Source organism: Hyperolius riggenbachi, chromosome 5 (genome assembly GCF_040937935.1).
Source record: "Hyperolius riggenbachi isolate aHypRig1 chromosome 5, aHypRig1.pri, whole genome shotgun sequence".
NCBI lineage: Eukaryota > Metazoa > Chordata > Amphibia > Anura > Hyperoliidae > Hyperolius > Hyperolius riggenbachi.
The window spans coordinates 345,564,719-345,581,236 of record NC_090650.1 but is presented as its reverse complement, the minus strand read 5'-3'; the positions used below and the strand labels follow the sequence as shown (position 1 = coordinate 345,581,236).

The 16,518-nt window shown below is 43.3% G+C and overlaps 2 long non-coding RNA genes across 5 annotated transcripts in view; one reads left to right on the top strand and one right to left on the bottom strand.

Annotated features, from left to right (window-relative positions):
• The window catches only part of LOC137517754 (uncharacterized), a 37,849-nt gene extending 32,904 nt beyond the window's left edge, over positions 1–4,945 (bottom strand). Inside the window, exon 1 of the long non-coding RNA XR_011020656.1 lies at positions 4,725–4,945. This is a non-coding gene — a long non-coding RNA (uncharacterized lncRNA). The remainder of the gene's footprint in view (positions 1–4,724) is intronic.
• Positions 4,634–15,403, top strand: LOC137517752 (uncharacterized). 4 transcript variants are annotated; one of them, XR_011020653.1, is made up of 3 exons: positions 4,634–4,672; positions 13,238–13,344; positions 14,640–15,403. It is a non-coding gene; the product is annotated as an uncharacterized lncRNA (long non-coding RNA). The 4 variants fall into 4 exon arrangements; XR_011020655.1 differs by lacking the exon at positions 4,634–4,672 and adding an exon at positions 5,102–5,247; XR_011020652.1 differs by lacking the exon at positions 4,634–4,672 and adding an exon at positions 6,410–7,295.
• The last annotated feature ends 1,115 nt before the right edge of the window (positions 15,404–16,518 follow it).

Below are 16,518 nucleotides of genomic sequence, written 5' to 3'. Positions count from 1 at the left end.
TTGCTTGCAATCCAAAATTATCACATTGACCAACTGTTGTTTGGTTTCTTAAAGGGAAATTTCACTTTCATTGCAGAATTTCAATGAACATACTTTGATGCTGCAGAAGTCTTTTTTTGTAATTTAATATTATTAAAAATAAATTTCCATTTCAATTTTCAGACACCTAAGAATTTTTAATTTCTTCCTAAACTGATTGTAAGTCCTGTTTTTTGTGTAACTAAGGCAACAGTACTCTGGTTGGAATACAGCTTATCAACAATCTCTCAGCTTGCTACAGGTGATATTAGTTGCACAAAGCAGGATCCATAAGAGCTAACTTTCATAGTTGTGGTATATGTACATAAAAACAATGCAGGCAAGCAGAAATAATATTTTCTATTTGTAATGTATAGAGCTGAACTGGATAGATTGCAGTTTTTTCAACAAAAGTTGGATTTCCCTTTAAAGCGGACCTAAACCAAACATTTTTTTAATTCAAAATATTTAGTTGCACCACTCTGACACATACAAAGATAAATAAACACTCCTTCAAGTCTATGAGCATTTCAGTGCATGCTTTTCACCCTTCTATTTTCATAACTAGGTATCACGCTGATACATGATGAGGTTAGCGTAACTAGTGCAAATCACAAGAAGTGAGTAAGGCGTATTCAGTATCAGGCCGTAGTCATACACAAAGTCAGAGGTATCGAAGTACAGAGTAACAAGGCAAAATCGTAGTCAATAAACAGGTAGGGTCATACACATAAATCAGATGTCAGTCGTATTGGAAGGATAATCAGAAGAATAGTCAGGGACAGGCCGAGTCAAACACATGTATCAGATGGCAGTGGTACAGAAGGACAAGACAAGAGCGAGGTCAAGAGGTAGGCAAGAGGTAGGTACACAGATAAATATACAATATGATGTTACTTCAATATAATATTACGATAAGATAATATTACAAATATATAACTACGAAATATAGTCTGACTGACTTGAGTACATATATATATCGTGCAGAAGCACAATATATGAATGTAGGTCTCAGAACTCACTAGCTAGGCCAAGAACCAGCGTACTGATTAGTATCAAGGCCAGTGAGTGCTCTGGCCTTAAATACACACATGATAGTCCCAGAAACCACTCCCAGAATTGGCAGCACCTCCTGCATGGTGATGTCACCTGATGACATCACAGCTGACATCGCTTCAGACCCGCCTCCTTAGCCTATAAGGCCCTTCAGGTCTCACGCGTGTCCGTTTGGATGCATTGCGCTCGTGTGTGCTCGGATCCACCGCCGGGGACGCCGCCACACGATGCCACAAGATGCCAGCGTAGGAGCTTCACTACCAGCATGGACCCCGTCAGACCTGCCGCTGAAAGGTAAGATTGTTACACCAGGGTTATACAGGTGGCAGCAATTACTTCTGAGCTTAATAGCTTAGCTACCCTCCCTGTGACATCATCATCACCTCCCCTGTGACATCATCAGTAGCAGCCTGTGTTTTGTTTTTGTTTTTGATCTCCTCCACCAGTCTGCCGGATTCTGACCCAGCAATATGAAAGGAAGGGAGGGGTTCCTCCAATAAATGTAAAATATTTTATATTTGTCATCATGCAGCTGAAAAAAAAGCTGCTATTTATTATTATAAGTTAGAAAATAGATTTTATTTCTGAAATCCTGTATTTTTAATTGGGTCCACAAGGACAGCAAGATTTATTAGTTATTACCATATTGTACCCCCCAGTTTATTGATTATCACACCTTAGGACTCTCTTTCTACAAAAGCGGGTCTGTTCGGTTGGACTGAATACCTAGTACATGCAAATGTATTCTGTGACTCCCAGGTTTTATTTCTGCCTGTCATGGTCTCAGATTAGCCCTGATCATATTCATTGTTTGTTTGTTCTGCCTTCTAACATTGCTACTGGCTCAGCTGCTGACCTTTAGTCCATCTGCCGCAAGATAGATTAGCAGATTTTCATTAGCTGGGTGGCTTTGAGGCTTTGATTTTCAGCAGAAATGGCTGCTATAAGTTCACCCAAAAAGACTCTGTCTGGACCCACAAAAGCTATGCTATCTAACATTTACAAGAAGTGTACAGTTCACTGCAGGACACTTGGTGATGCTCCAGCTGTACTGAAGACAGCTTAATGCCAGCAAACATCACAGTTTCATTTATTTGTATCTTCTGTGACAGCAACAGTTAGTTCCTGAGCATGTTAAAATATAAATGTTACTATGATGGTTCCCAAGCTGTTGCTTTCACAAACTAGTTTTGTTTTCCTGGCATGACACATGCCATCTGCTGCAGGGTGGATGCAAGCAATCCCATGTCATGAAAGTTGGATGAAAATGGATCGGTTAGCAACTGACAAGCTACAATGTGTGTTTTGTCTTTGGCTCGTGTTATCTTTTTTTCTTTAACAGTTTACAGTTATGTCTCTCGCTGTTACGCTCTCTGCCAGGTTAAACAAATCTGTCGGTAAAAGTGGTACCCTCTCCGCCCCGCGCACCTGGACCCCGCAGGAGGCAGGTGAACCCTCAGCAGAATGTGACGCAACATCTTCATTCGAGGCATAACACTCAACAATGTTTATTGTAATATGTCCTGCCAATGACATGTGTGTTACTCACTGCAAGAGCAATCTGCTGCATCTGATCTATATTTATAGCCTGTGTAGGTGAAGAGAGTGCCATGGCTGGCTGTCAAAACACTCGTTTGTAGTGTCAAATGTTATCTTATGCTAATTGTACACGAGGAAGGGAAAAACAATACGACTCACTGCATGAATAAATAGGTGTATTTAAAAATGGATCATGCAGCAAATATCAACAGAAATGTGTGGCTTTTTAAAATAGCCATAAGGGAAGAATTTTGAAACTTTTTTCTTTCAAACAAACCTGTGATAAATTCTGGCCCCTAAGCAGGGCCGGCCTTAGGTTTTACAGCGCCCTGAGCGTAACCAGATTTTGGTGCCCCCCCCCATTCATCCTCTTCGCGTGCGCGTACGCACGCACACACACGCCCATGTGCAAGATCCTGTTTAGTGTATATAGGCAGATCCCCCCTTTAGTGTATATAGGCAGATCCCCCTTTAGAATATATAGGCAGACCGTCCCTTTAGTGTATATAGGCAGCTCCCCCCCCTCTTTAGTGTATATAGGCAGATCCCCCATTTAGTATATATAAACAGATTCCCCTTTTAGTGTATATAGCTAGGCAGATAAATAGTGTATAGTTTACAAGCAGATCCCCCTTTAGTGTATATAGGGAGTGATGGTATTAACCACTTGAGGACCCACCCTTTACCCCCCCTTAAGGACCAGCACTGTTTTAGCTGATCTGTGCTGGGTGGGCTGTGCAGCCCCCAGCACAGATCAGGGTGCAGGCAGAGCGACCAGATCGCCCCCCTTTTTTCCCCACTAGGGGGATGATGTGCTGGGGGGGGTCTGATCGCTCCTGCCTGCCTGGGTGTTGCGGGGGGGGGCACCTCAAAGCCCCCCTCCGCGGCGAAATTCCCCCCCTCCCTCTCCTCCCTCCCTTCCCCGGAGATCCGAGGCTGCACAGGAACGGATCTGTCCTGTGCAGCCTCTAACAGGCTCCTGCCTGTCATGTGACAGCGATCCCCGGCCGCTGATTGGCCGGGGATCGCTGATCTGGTACAACGCTGCTACTGTTAGCAGCGTTGTACGGATGTAAACAAAGCGGATTATTTCCGCTTGTGTTTACATTTAGCCTGCGAGCCGCGATCGGCGGCCCGCAGACTATTCACGGAGCCCCCCGCCGTGAATTGACAGGAAGCAGCCGTTCGCGCGAGCGGCTGCTTCCTGATTAATTAGCCTGCAGCCGGCGACGCAGAACTGCGTCGCTGGTCCTGCAGCTGCCACTTTGCCGACGCGCGGTATGAGTGCGCGGTCGGCAAGTGGTTAAAAGTTAAATCAATATATAAAAAACACCTTTAAGTTTCAAACCTAATTATTCACTACCAAACCATAACACCCAATCTCTTTATGTTGTAGAACAACCAGCGCAGTTTTTTGGGGACTGGGTCTCCACTAAGGCTATCCAAGTGTATGTCCTAATCCTAACCCTTCATGGTGCAGAAAACAAGTATTTTCAATGCCCCTGCATCCAGAACCGAAACCCCACCAAGTGACATTTGCAAGTGTCTAGGGCCTGACGTGTTTACAGGGACTTGGCTGCCATCTTATCTGATGTCCACACCTCACTTTACCAAAATTCAGAGTGTACACACAATGGGGTATTATCTAATCCAGGCAGGACACAGGAGGCAGCACTATGCTCCAGACTTCTCTTCCTCATTCCCTGCAGGCATATATGGGGTCACCATAGCTAGAGGAGAGGGGACGTACACCTTGGGGGCCCTTACAGGCTCTGGGTCCCTGGGTAATTGCTCCCTTTACCTCTTTGTGCATGTGCAGACCCTGTTGCCACATAAAAAGCAGTCATGTAGTCAAGAAAGCCAAAAGAAATAACCAAAAATCCATGCAATTGGCATAGTTTGATGAAAAATGTGTTGGGAAAAAAAAACATCTGGGTGCGGAGCCTCTGGCTCATGCACAACAGTGGCTCATGCACAGCAGTGGCTCATGCACAGCATTGGCTCATGCACAGCATTTACAGCCGTCGACTGAGAAAGACCTGTCTCTTGCTTATATTTGGTAAGTAGGCCTATTTTTCATGAAAAATGTGTATATATTAGAGTAAACTCACCACAATTGGTAGTAGTAGTTGGTATACTAGGTTTAATCCGGTTTCGGCTGGAGATTTTGGCTGGGAGAGATGTTAGGGCTGTCGGATGGCTGCAGATCAGCTTGGTGACATAAACAGGGCAGGAAATGATGAGAAATATTGTAGCAAATTGTAGAAATGCTGTTTTCTCATCATGTCCTGACTCTGTAAGTGAAATACAAACTGTTCCAAACTGATTTCAACTGATACCAGGCGGATGGCACAGGGATGGCCAGTACTGGTTTATATAGGGCTGCTGGTTTACATTATGAAAGGCATAGGAGGAGGTTTTTTTGTTTAAGAAAAATCGGTACTTGTGTATTATCCCGTCTAGCAGGACAGCTCGTCCGTTAGACAGGCTTAAAAAGTCTGCACTGTGTTTCTTTAGCAACTGATTCATCACAGATCAGCTGCTCTGTTTGTTCTGCACGCCTAATGACTTAACGAGCTGAAAGACGTTTGTGCTGGGTGAAAGGAGAGCAATAAATCATGAGTCAATGTAAAGGTAAAAATGTAGATCTTTCAATGTTAATGATTGCTGTAATACTCTGCTCGAGACAAAATGTGTTTTCTTATAGTAGAGTATGAAATGCTTCTTTGTACACTCACAATATTACACACATATGCCCAGTAAGGATTGTGTGAGCACCAGCTAGACAGGCTGAAAAAGTCTGCACTCTGTTACCTGATCAGCTGATTCACCACAGATCAGCTGCTGCTCCCGAGCCGTTCTGCTAGAGGGGCTAATAACACAGCTTTCCTCATGACAGCGGGGCGGCCCGGGCGCTTTCATGTCTCCGTCCTTTGAGGGGGGTTTGGCGTTTGTTTTGTGTGGGAAAAAAAGGATCAAAAAGCCATCTGAAGCCCATTGAGAGGAGGGAGGAGGACGGACTTCAGAGCCTTCGTGTCAAAGGAACTGCTTTCTAGCTAAGTGGCTAATTAAGATGTGATAGAAATTCACGGGACACCCTCTCCTTTCACCCAGCACAAACGTCTTTCAGCTCGTTAAGTCATTAGGCGTGCAGAACAAACAGAGCAGCTGATCTGTGATGAATCAGCTGCTAAAGAAACACAGTGCAGACTTTTTAAGCCTGTCTAACGGACGAGCTGTCCTGCTAGACGGGATAATACACAAGTACCGAAAAATCATGTATATAGTTGATAAAGACAGCGATGAACCATATTTTATTAATAAATGGGTGTTAAATATTGGAATTTCAGCACGTTATGATATCAGTGGTGCAGTCTGCTAGACTCTCCTATATCATAAACAGGGCCGGCCTTAGGTTTCACAGCGCCCTGAGTGTAACCAGATTTTGGTGCCCCCCCCCATTCATCCTCTTCGCATGCGCATACGCACGCACACACACGCCCATGTGCAAGATCCCGTTTAGTGTATATAGGCAGATCCCCCCTTTAGTGTATATAGGCAGACCCCCCTTCCCCTTTAGTGTATATAGGCAGATCCCCCCTTTAGAATATATAGGCAGACCGTCCCTTTGGTGTATATAGGAAGCTCCCCCCCTCTTTAGTGTATATAGGCAGATCCCCCCTTTAGTATATATAAACAGATTCCCCTTTTAGTGTATATAGCTAGGCAGATAAATAGTGTATAGTTTACAAGCAGATCCCCCTTTAGTGTATATAGGGAGTGATGGTATTAAAAGTTAACTCAATATATAAAAAGCACCTTCAAGTCTCAAACCTAATTATTCACTACCAAACCATAACACCCAATCTCTTTATGTTGTAGAACAACCAGCACAGTTTTTTGGGGACTGGGTCTCCACTAAGGCTACCCAAGTGTATGTCCTAATCCTAACCCTTCATGGTGCAGGAAACAAGTATTTTCAATGTCCCTGCATCCAGAACCGAAACCCCACCAAGTGACATTTGCAGGTGTCTAGGGCCTGACGTGTTTACAGGGACTTGGCTGCCATCTTATCTGATGTCCACACCTCATTTTACCAAAATTCAGAGTGTACACACAATGGGGTATTATCTAATCCAGGCAGGACACAGGAGGCAGCACTATGCTCCAGACTTCTCTTCCTCATTCCCTGCAGGCATATATGGGGTCACCATAGCTAGAGGAGAGGGGACGCACACCTTGGGGGCCCTTACAGGCTCTGGGTCCCTGGGTAATTGCCCCCTTTACCTCTTTGTGCATGTGCAGACCCTGTTGCCACATAAAAATGCAGTCATGTAGTCAAGAAAGCCAAAAGAAATAACCAAAAATCCATGCAATTGGCATAGTTTGATGAAAAATGTGTTGGGAAAAAAAAAACATCTGGGTGCGGAGCCTCTGGCTCATGCACAACAGTGGCTCATGCACAGCAGTAGCTCATGCACAGCATTGGCTCATGCACAGCATTGGCTCATGCACAGCATTTACAGCCGTCGACTGAGAAAGACCTGTCTCTTGCTTACATTTGGTAAGTAGGCTCATGCACAGAATTGGCTTATGCACAGCAGTGGCTCATGCACAGCATTGGCTCATGCACAGCATTTACAGCCGTCGACTGACAAAGACCTGTCTCTTGCTTACATTTGGTAAGTAGGCTGATGCACAGCATTGGCTTATGCACAGCAGTGGCTCATGCACAGCAGTGGCTCATGCACAGCATTTACAGCCGTCGACTGAGAAAGACCTGTCTCTTGCTTACATTTGGTAAGTAGGCTCATGCACAGCATTGGCTCATGCACAGCATTTACAGCCGTCGACTTACAAAGACCTGTCTCTTGCTTACATTTGGTAAGTAGGCTCATGCACAGCATTGGCGTATGCACAGCAAAGGCTCATGCACAGCAGAGGCTTATGCACAGCATTGGCTCATGCACAGCATTGGCTCATGCACAGCAGTTACAGCCGTTGACTGAGAAAGACCTGTCTCTTGCTTACATTTGGTAAGTAGGCTTATTTTTCATGAAAAATGTGTATATATTAGAGTAAACTCACCACAATTGGTAGTAGTAGTTAATATACTAGGTTTAATCCGGTTTCGGCTGGAGATTTTGGCTGGGAGAGATGTTAGGGCTGTCGGATGGCTGCAGATCAGGTTGGTGACATAAACAGGGCAGGAAATGATGAGAAATATTGTAGCAAATTGTAGAAATGCTGTTTTCTCATCATCTCCTGACTCTGTAAGTGAAATACAAACTGTTCCAAACTGATTTCAACTGATACCAGAGGCGGATGGCATAGGGATGACCAGTACTGGTTTATATAGGGCTGCTGGTTTACATTATCAAAAGGCATAGGAGGAGGGTTTTTTTGTTTAAGCAAAATCATGTATATAGTTGATAAAGACAGCGATGAACCATATTTTATTAATAAATGGGTGTTAAATATTGGAATTTCAGCATGTTATGATATCAGGAGTAGCTGGTGGTATAGCTGCAGTCTGCTAGACTATCCTATATCATATATATACTGTTCTAAGTGACCTTGGAGTGGATGCACAAAGCTGTAGTAATATTGTTGTGCACAGACAGCGCACTGCAATATTACCATTACTACTGGCAGCTATTAGCACTACCTGCGGTACCGCGAGTGTTGCTATGGTAACACGCATTAGTAATGTTAACCATTTCCGGACCGCAGTGATAGAGATCTACGCCCTGTTTTGATGGGCTCCTGGCTGGCAAGGCGTAGATCTCTATCACCGGCGCCGCCGCTCCCCGCCGCGATCGCGCGCACCGAACCGGCTGCACTTAGCTGTCTTATGACAGCTAAGGCTTCCGGGTATCGGCAGGAGCCGTCACTGATTGGCTCCCTGCCGTGTGATCGCTGTGAGCCAATCACAGCGATCACCCTCCGAAAGGCAACATAGTTGCCTTTCCGCCTCCCTCTCCGCCTCCCTCTCCCTGTCACTGTGGATCTTGTGTGACAGGGAGAGACGCACAGCCTGCAGCCGTGACAGGCTGTGCGATTTTAGTGTAAAAATAAACTTTTTTCCAGCTCTCTCCCCCCCATGTATCCCTTGATCCCCTCCCAACCACCTATATATAGATCTATATATATATATAGATCTATATATATATATAGATCTATATATATATATAGATCTATATATATATATAGATCTATATATATATATATAGATCTATATATATATATATAGATCTATATATATATATAGATCTATATATATATATATATAGATCTATATATATATATAGATCTATATATATATATAGATCTATATATATATATAGATCTCTATATATATATAGATCTATATATATATAGATCTATATATATATAGATCTATATATATATAGATCTATATATATATAGATCTATATATATATAGATCTATATATATATAGATCTATATATATATAGATCTATATATATATAGATCTATATATATAGATCTATATATATAGATCTATATATATATATATATATATATATATATATATATATAGATCTATATATATATATATATATATAGATCTATATATATATATATATATAGATCTATATATATATATAGATCTATATATATATATAGATCTATATATATATATATATAGATCTATATATATATATATATATATATATATATATATATAGATCTATATATATATATATATAGATCTATATATATATATATATAGATCTATATATATATAGATCTATATATATATAGATCTATATATATATAGATCTATATATATATATATATATATATATATGTCTCTATATATATATATATATATATATATATATATATAACTGGATTGTGATTTTAACCACTTGCCGGCCGCCCCTACCTAGGGGCGGCGGCAAAGTGGAGCCCGCAACGACCGCGCAATACGCCGATCGGCGGCGGCTCGTTGCGGACTAGCTGGCCGGGGATCGCATGCTGGATGTGCCCACCCGCGACGTCAACCCGCCAGCCAATTAGCAGCGGCAGCGGGTTGTTAACCCCCGATCTTCCGCATGTAAAGCGGATAATACGCTTTGTAATGTATACAAAGCGTATTATACAGGCTGCCTCCTGCCCTGGTGGTCCCAGTGATTGAGGGACCACCAGGGCAGGTTGCAGCCCTCCTAGTAAGTACCCAAGCACACTGATCCTGCCCCCTGATCGCCCACTGCACCCATCAGACCCCCCCTGCCCACCCCTGGGACACCTGTTTGCACCCAATCACCCCCCTAATCACCCATTAATCACTCCCTGTCACTATCTCAACGCTATTTTTTAGATTAGGTCCTAAACTGCCCCCTGGGGGCTCCTGAACACACACCCCCCACACCCTTAGATCCTCCCTAGACCCTCCCCCCTGTGTACTGTATACATCTATTCTTCCCTATAATCACCCACTGACCACCTGTCAATCACCCATCAATCACCCCCTGTCACCACCTGTCACTGCCACCCATCAGATCAGACCCTAACCTGCCTTTTGTGGGCACCTGATCACCCACCCACACCCTCAGATTGCGTGCAGACCCACCCTCAGATCACCTCTGAAAGTGCATTGTTTACATCTGTTCTCCCCTCTAATCATCCACTGATCACCCATCAATCACCCCGTCACCACCTGTCACTGCTACCCATCAGATCAGACACTAATCTGCCCCTTGCGGGCACCCAATCACCTGCCCACACCCTAAATTAGCCCCCCAGACCCCCTCTGATCAACTCGCCAGTGCATTGCTTGCATATATTCTCCTCTGTAATCACCTACTGATCACCTATCAACCACCCCGTCACCCCCTGTCACCACCTGTCACTGCTACCCATCAGATCAGGCCCTAATATGCCCCCTGCGGGCTTCTGATCACCCGGCCAAACCCTCACCCACCCCACCGCAGTGACAGAAATTTTTTTTCTGATCACTGCTGGTACGACTTAATTGCCATGTCCAGGTCATGATTTGAGAACATTCCTGCACTTCAGTGCCAATACAACCTGTCATCTAAGAAGCCACCCTGCTTATGACCGGTTCCACAAAATTCGGCCCCTCATAGACCACCTGTCATCAAAATTTGCAGATGCTTATACCCCTGAACAGTCATTTTGAGGCATTTGGTTTCCAGACTACTCCTCGTGGTTTTGGGCCCCTAAAATGCCAGGGCAGTATAGGAACCCCACAAGTGACCCCATTTTAGAAAGAAGACACCCCAAGGTATTCCGTTAGGTGTATGACGAGTTCATAGAAGATTTTATTTTTTGTCAAAAGTTAGCGGAAATTGATTTGTATTGTTTTTTTTCACAAAGTGTCATTTTCCACTAACTTGTGACAAAAAATAAAATCTTCTTTGAACTCACCATACACCTAACGGAATACCTTGGGGTGTCTTCTTTCTAAAATGGGGTCACTTGTGGGGTTTCTATACTGCCCTGGCATTTTAGGGGCCCTAAACCGTGAGGAGTAGTCTAGAAACCAAATGCCTCAAAATTACCTGTGAATAGGACGTTGGGCCCCATAGCGCACCTAGGCTGCAAAAAAGTGTCACACATGTGATATCGCCGTACTCAGGAGAAGTAGTATAATGTGTTTTGGGGTGTATTTTTACACATACCCATGCTGGGAGGGAGAAATCTCTCTGTAAAGGGACAATTGTGTGTAAAAAAAATCAAAACATTTTAATTTACAGAGATATTTCTCCCACCCAGCATGGGTATGTGTAAAAATACACCCCAAAACACATTATACTACTTCTCCTGAGTACGGCGATACCACATGTGTGACACTTTTTTGCAACCTAGGTGCGCTAAGAGGCCCAACGTCCTATGAGTACCTTTAGAATTTCACAGGTCATTTTGAGGCATTTGGTTTCTAGACTACTCCTAACGGTTTAGGGCCCCTAAAATGCCAGGGCATTATAGGAACCCCACAAGTGACCCCATTTTAGAAAAAAGACACCCCAAGGTATTCAATTAGGTGTATGGGGAATTCATAGAAGATTTTATTTTTTGTCACAAGTTAGTGGAAAATGACACTTTGTGAAAAAAACAATAAAAATCAATTTCCGCTAACTTGTGAAAAAAAAATGAAATCTTCTATGAACTCCCCATACTACTAACGGAATACCTTGGGGTGTCTTCTTTCTAAAATGGGGTCACTTGTAGGGTTCCTATACTGTCCTGGCATTTTAGGGGCCCTAAACCGTGAGGAGTAGTCTAGAAAATAAATGCCTCAAAATGACCTGTGAAATCCTAAAGGTACTCATAGGACTTTGGGCCCCTTAGCGCAGTTAGGGTGCAAAAAAGTGTCACACATGTGGTATCGCCGTACTCAGGAGAAGTAGTATAATGTGTTTTGAGGTGTATTTTTACACATACCCATGCTGGGTGGGAGAAATATCTCTGTAAATGGACAATTGTGTGTAAAAAAATCAAAAGAAATCTCATTTACAGAGATATTTCTCCCACCCATCATGGGTATGTGTAAAAATACACCCCAAAACACATTATACTATTTCTCCTGAGTAAGGCGATACCACATGTGTGACATTTCTTTTGCAGCCTAGGTGCGCTAAGGGGCCCAAAGTCCTATGAGCACCTTTAGGCTTTACAGGGGTGCTTACAATTTAGCACCCCCCAAAATGCCAGGACAATAAACACACCCCACAAATGACCCCATTTTGGAAACTAGACACTTCAAGGTATTCAGAGAGGGGCATGGTGAGTCCGTGGCAGATTTCATTTTTTTTTGTCACCAGATAGCAGAAATGGAAACTTTTTTTTATTTATTTTTTTTGTCACAAAGTGTCATTTTCCGCTAACTTGTGACAAAAGATAAAATCTTCTATGAACTCACCATGCCTCTTAGTGAATACTTTGGGGTGTCTTCTTTCCAAAATGGGGTCATTTGGGGGGTATTTATACTATCCTGGAATTCTAGCACCTCATGAAACCTGACAGGTGCTCAGAAATGAGAGAGATGCTTCAAAATGGGAAAATTCAATTTTTGCACCATAGTTTGTAAACGCTATAACTTTTACCCAAACAAATAAATATACACTGAATGGGTTTTTTTTAATCAAAAACATGTTTGTCCACATTTTTCGCGCTGCATGTATACAGAAATTTTACTTTATTTGAAAAATGTCAGCACAGAAAGTTAAAAAAATCATTTTTTTGCCAAAATTCATGTCTTTTTTGATGAATAGAATAAAAAGTAAAAATCGCAGCACCAATCAAATAGCACCAAAAGAAAGCTGTATTAGTGACAAGAAAAGGAGGTAAAATTCATTTAGATGGTAGCTTGTATGACTGAGCAATAAACCATTTAAGCTGCAGTGGTCTGAATGGAAAAAAGGCTCTGGTCCTTAAGGGTGAAAAGACTGCGGTCCTTAAGTGGTTAATAACTGGCTCCTGGTAGTAACCGCTGTTATGTGCATCAACCCCTTTATTTATTTCACCCATTAGCTCTCCTGTCACAGTTAAGGTGAAAAATAAGTAAGCTTTGTGAATCAACCACATTCTGATATATCCTCATATTAATACATTATCTTTCTCATATATCTACAGTGACAAAGTCTAAAGCGAAAAGAGAAAAATATGGCAACTTGGAGGAGCGACAGCAGGATGTGCAGCCAAGGCACCACCGAGATGGGCCTGCATGGAAATGGACAGACGTAAGTACATCATTTTTCAGCCTTCCACACATCCAAAGCTCTTTCTAAACTAAAGCTTAAGTCAGTAACAATGTTTCTTAATCCTATGACCCATCTAACACACTAAACATATCACCATCACTTCACTATAAAACCTGTAAATACCATACAGATGAAATCAAAGAAGTATTAAATAAAAGTATTCATCAAGTGTATCAGTTATTGCAATTCTTTTTTTATTAATATGTATTTAAGATCATTTAGGGTAGGAACACACTAGGAAGAATCGCATATGAGTTCCATAGCACATAGTGGAAAATGCATATGCGATTCTGCCCAGTGTGTTCCTATCCTTAAACTTGCTTTTTTTGTGTCCATTAAAACATATTGGGGTTGAATCACAAAGCTTATCTCCCCTTACCTATTATATCATGATTTAGCTCTCCTTAAATGACTTAGCCCATGATTTATGTCTCCTAAAATTATATATCCCATGATTTATCGCTCCTTATTTGAATTAACACCTGATTATTATTACATATGAAGTTAACAATTTCTCCTAAGTTTTCTTCTAAGAGATCATTTTTCATCTTCTTTTTAAAATAACTTTTCAGCACTTTGCAACTGACAAGGTACCAAAAATAGGTGAAAAAGTACTATCATAATTATTAGGTGCCGCCAAGTGCATGTCTGACCCACGATAAAAAGAACAGCCTTTGGGGATTTTGGCGGTAATGCGCAGTAATACCCTTCTGGCTGACAGCCAAGCAGGAAGTGCTCACTTCCTGTGGCTGTAGAAACAAATTGCGCAGAAGTGTATTGAAAAAATAAGCTTCTGCGCATGCGCACCGGAATGCTAGCATGCAATTTTTTTAAAAAATATACAAGTCACCATAGACTTATATGACTTCCCGTCCATTGCACGTTGCTGCGCAAGTAGCCCACCAACGTAGGGATGCACTCATGTCGTGTTTACAGCGAATACTCCACTTCCGCTGCAACGCATCTGTGTGAAATGCCCTATAGACTTACACTGACATAGCGTTGGCCTGCGGTAAAACAGGCCAACGCACCGTGCCAGTGTGAAAGGGGCCGCAAAATCATCACATTTATAAAGATGGACAGATGTAAGGAATTATTAAAATAAAAGAGTGAATATAAGTGATTTTATTTTGGAGAAGGAAAGAAAATAACCCCGTGCAGCTGTCTGTAGTGCTACACTTACCACTGAGTTTCTACTGAAAGTGTATTCAGGATCTTGAGTCCTGCAAGTGATTTCTTTTATTTGCACTAACACAGTATTTTTCTTTGAATAGGCCCATCCGGAGAGTGTGGCAGGACCACCCAGAGCTCCTGGACATGCACAGTTTACCCATCTACGTGTAAGTATAAGATTTGGGATGGATAAGAGTATGACAATGGCGGCCGGAAGGAGGAGGTGCGCGGTACTAAGTCTTGGAACGTGTCCCATTGGACGCATGCGTGGCTGTGTGATAGGCATAGAAGCGGCGGGCAGCTGGGTAATTAACCCCCTCTCTCCCAGCCGCACACCTGCAGCAATTATGCCTCATTAGAATCACAAATTCGAGTAGCTAGCTACTCGTAATGACTCATACATGACAGGTCATGTATAGAGTGCACTGGACACTGGGGGGCACATTAAACATTAGGGGGGACAGCATCGGGGGTTTTGTCATGTTCATCCCTCCTCCCGATATCACTCACCATTACCGCCGTGCACCCGAGCAAGTCGGCCCTACATCTTGCAGCATGTCCGACCGATTAATGCAACCAATGCACTTGGTCTCATTGTCGGTCGGGCATGCACTTTAAGGCACCAATTTTCATCCAGTTCCGATTATAAAAATCAAATTGGATGGTTGATTGGCCACCAAGTTTCCTGATGTATGGCCACCTTAAAGTGAACCTAAAGCCGATCAAAAAAAATGAGATTAACTCACCTGGGGCTTCCCTCAGCCCCCTGCAGCCGATCGGTGCCCTGGCAGCTCCGGTCCGATGCTTCTGGACCCGCCGGCGACGACTTCCAGTTTCGCCGTCAGCGGCCGACAATCATGGGAACGCGAGTGGTTGTTCGTGTTCCCAGCCTGTATATCACCCCCTATGCTGCTATTGCGGCCTGGAGGTCGCAATAGCAGCATAGGGGGCGATATACAGGCTGGGAATGCGAACAATCACTCGCGTTCCCATGCCTGTCGGCCGGTGCAGCAAGGTAAGTGATGAATAAACATAGAGCTGTGTGGCCGCTGCGAGGGCCAGAGACATCCTGGGAGTGAAGCAGGCAATTTGGGTGCTGCATAGACTTCAATTTCAGTTGCAGTTACAACAGCTTTCTGGCAATTTGAGCTCTAGAGGTGGTGGAGTTTGGCTAAGATCTTCAGTACCAGCAAGCGCCTCATGGAGTTTGGCTACTATGTAGCTTAACTCCAGGTAGCATCAAACATAGCAGTGGGGTGCACAGTACATGGTAGCCGATCTCCAAATTGCAGTAAAGGGGATTAGTGTAGGTAGGGTGGGGGGTTCCTGTTAGGCCTAGGTAGGGGGAATGCGGAGATTAGTGGAGGTAGGGCGGGGCAGTTAGTGATAGGCCTAGTTAGAGGACATGAGGGGATTAGTGTAGGTAGAGGGTGGGGGTTCCTGTTAGGCCTCGGTAGGGGGGATGCGGAGATTAGTGTAGGTAGGGCGGGGCAGTTAGTGTTAGGTCTAGGTAGGTGGCATGAGGGAATTAGTATGGGTAGAGGGTTGGGGGTTAGTGTTAGGCATAGGTAAGGTGGTAGGGTTAGTGTTAGGCGTAGGTACGGGATAGGGGTTTACTGTTGGGTGTAGGTGGGGGATTAGGCCTAGGTAGGTGTGGGTTAGTGTTAGGGAATGGTGGGAGGGAGGATTAGCGGGAGAGTTAGGTTAGGTAAAGCGATGGTGGAATATCGGTAATATTAATGATATTCTATTTGCATTATCCAGTGCCGCAATAGTAGAATAATAGTAATGTTACCAATATTCTACTAGAGGCTTCATCCCAAATTGCCAGGTGCCTTTTTTGCATGTATGCTCTTGTTACTGCTCTCGCAGCTTTAATTCCAACAGGTCCACAAAAACCACCAGTTATGGCTTTACCCACCAATTATGACACCGAATGGATCTTCCGATGGAGGTGATGTGACCGATGCACAAAGACAT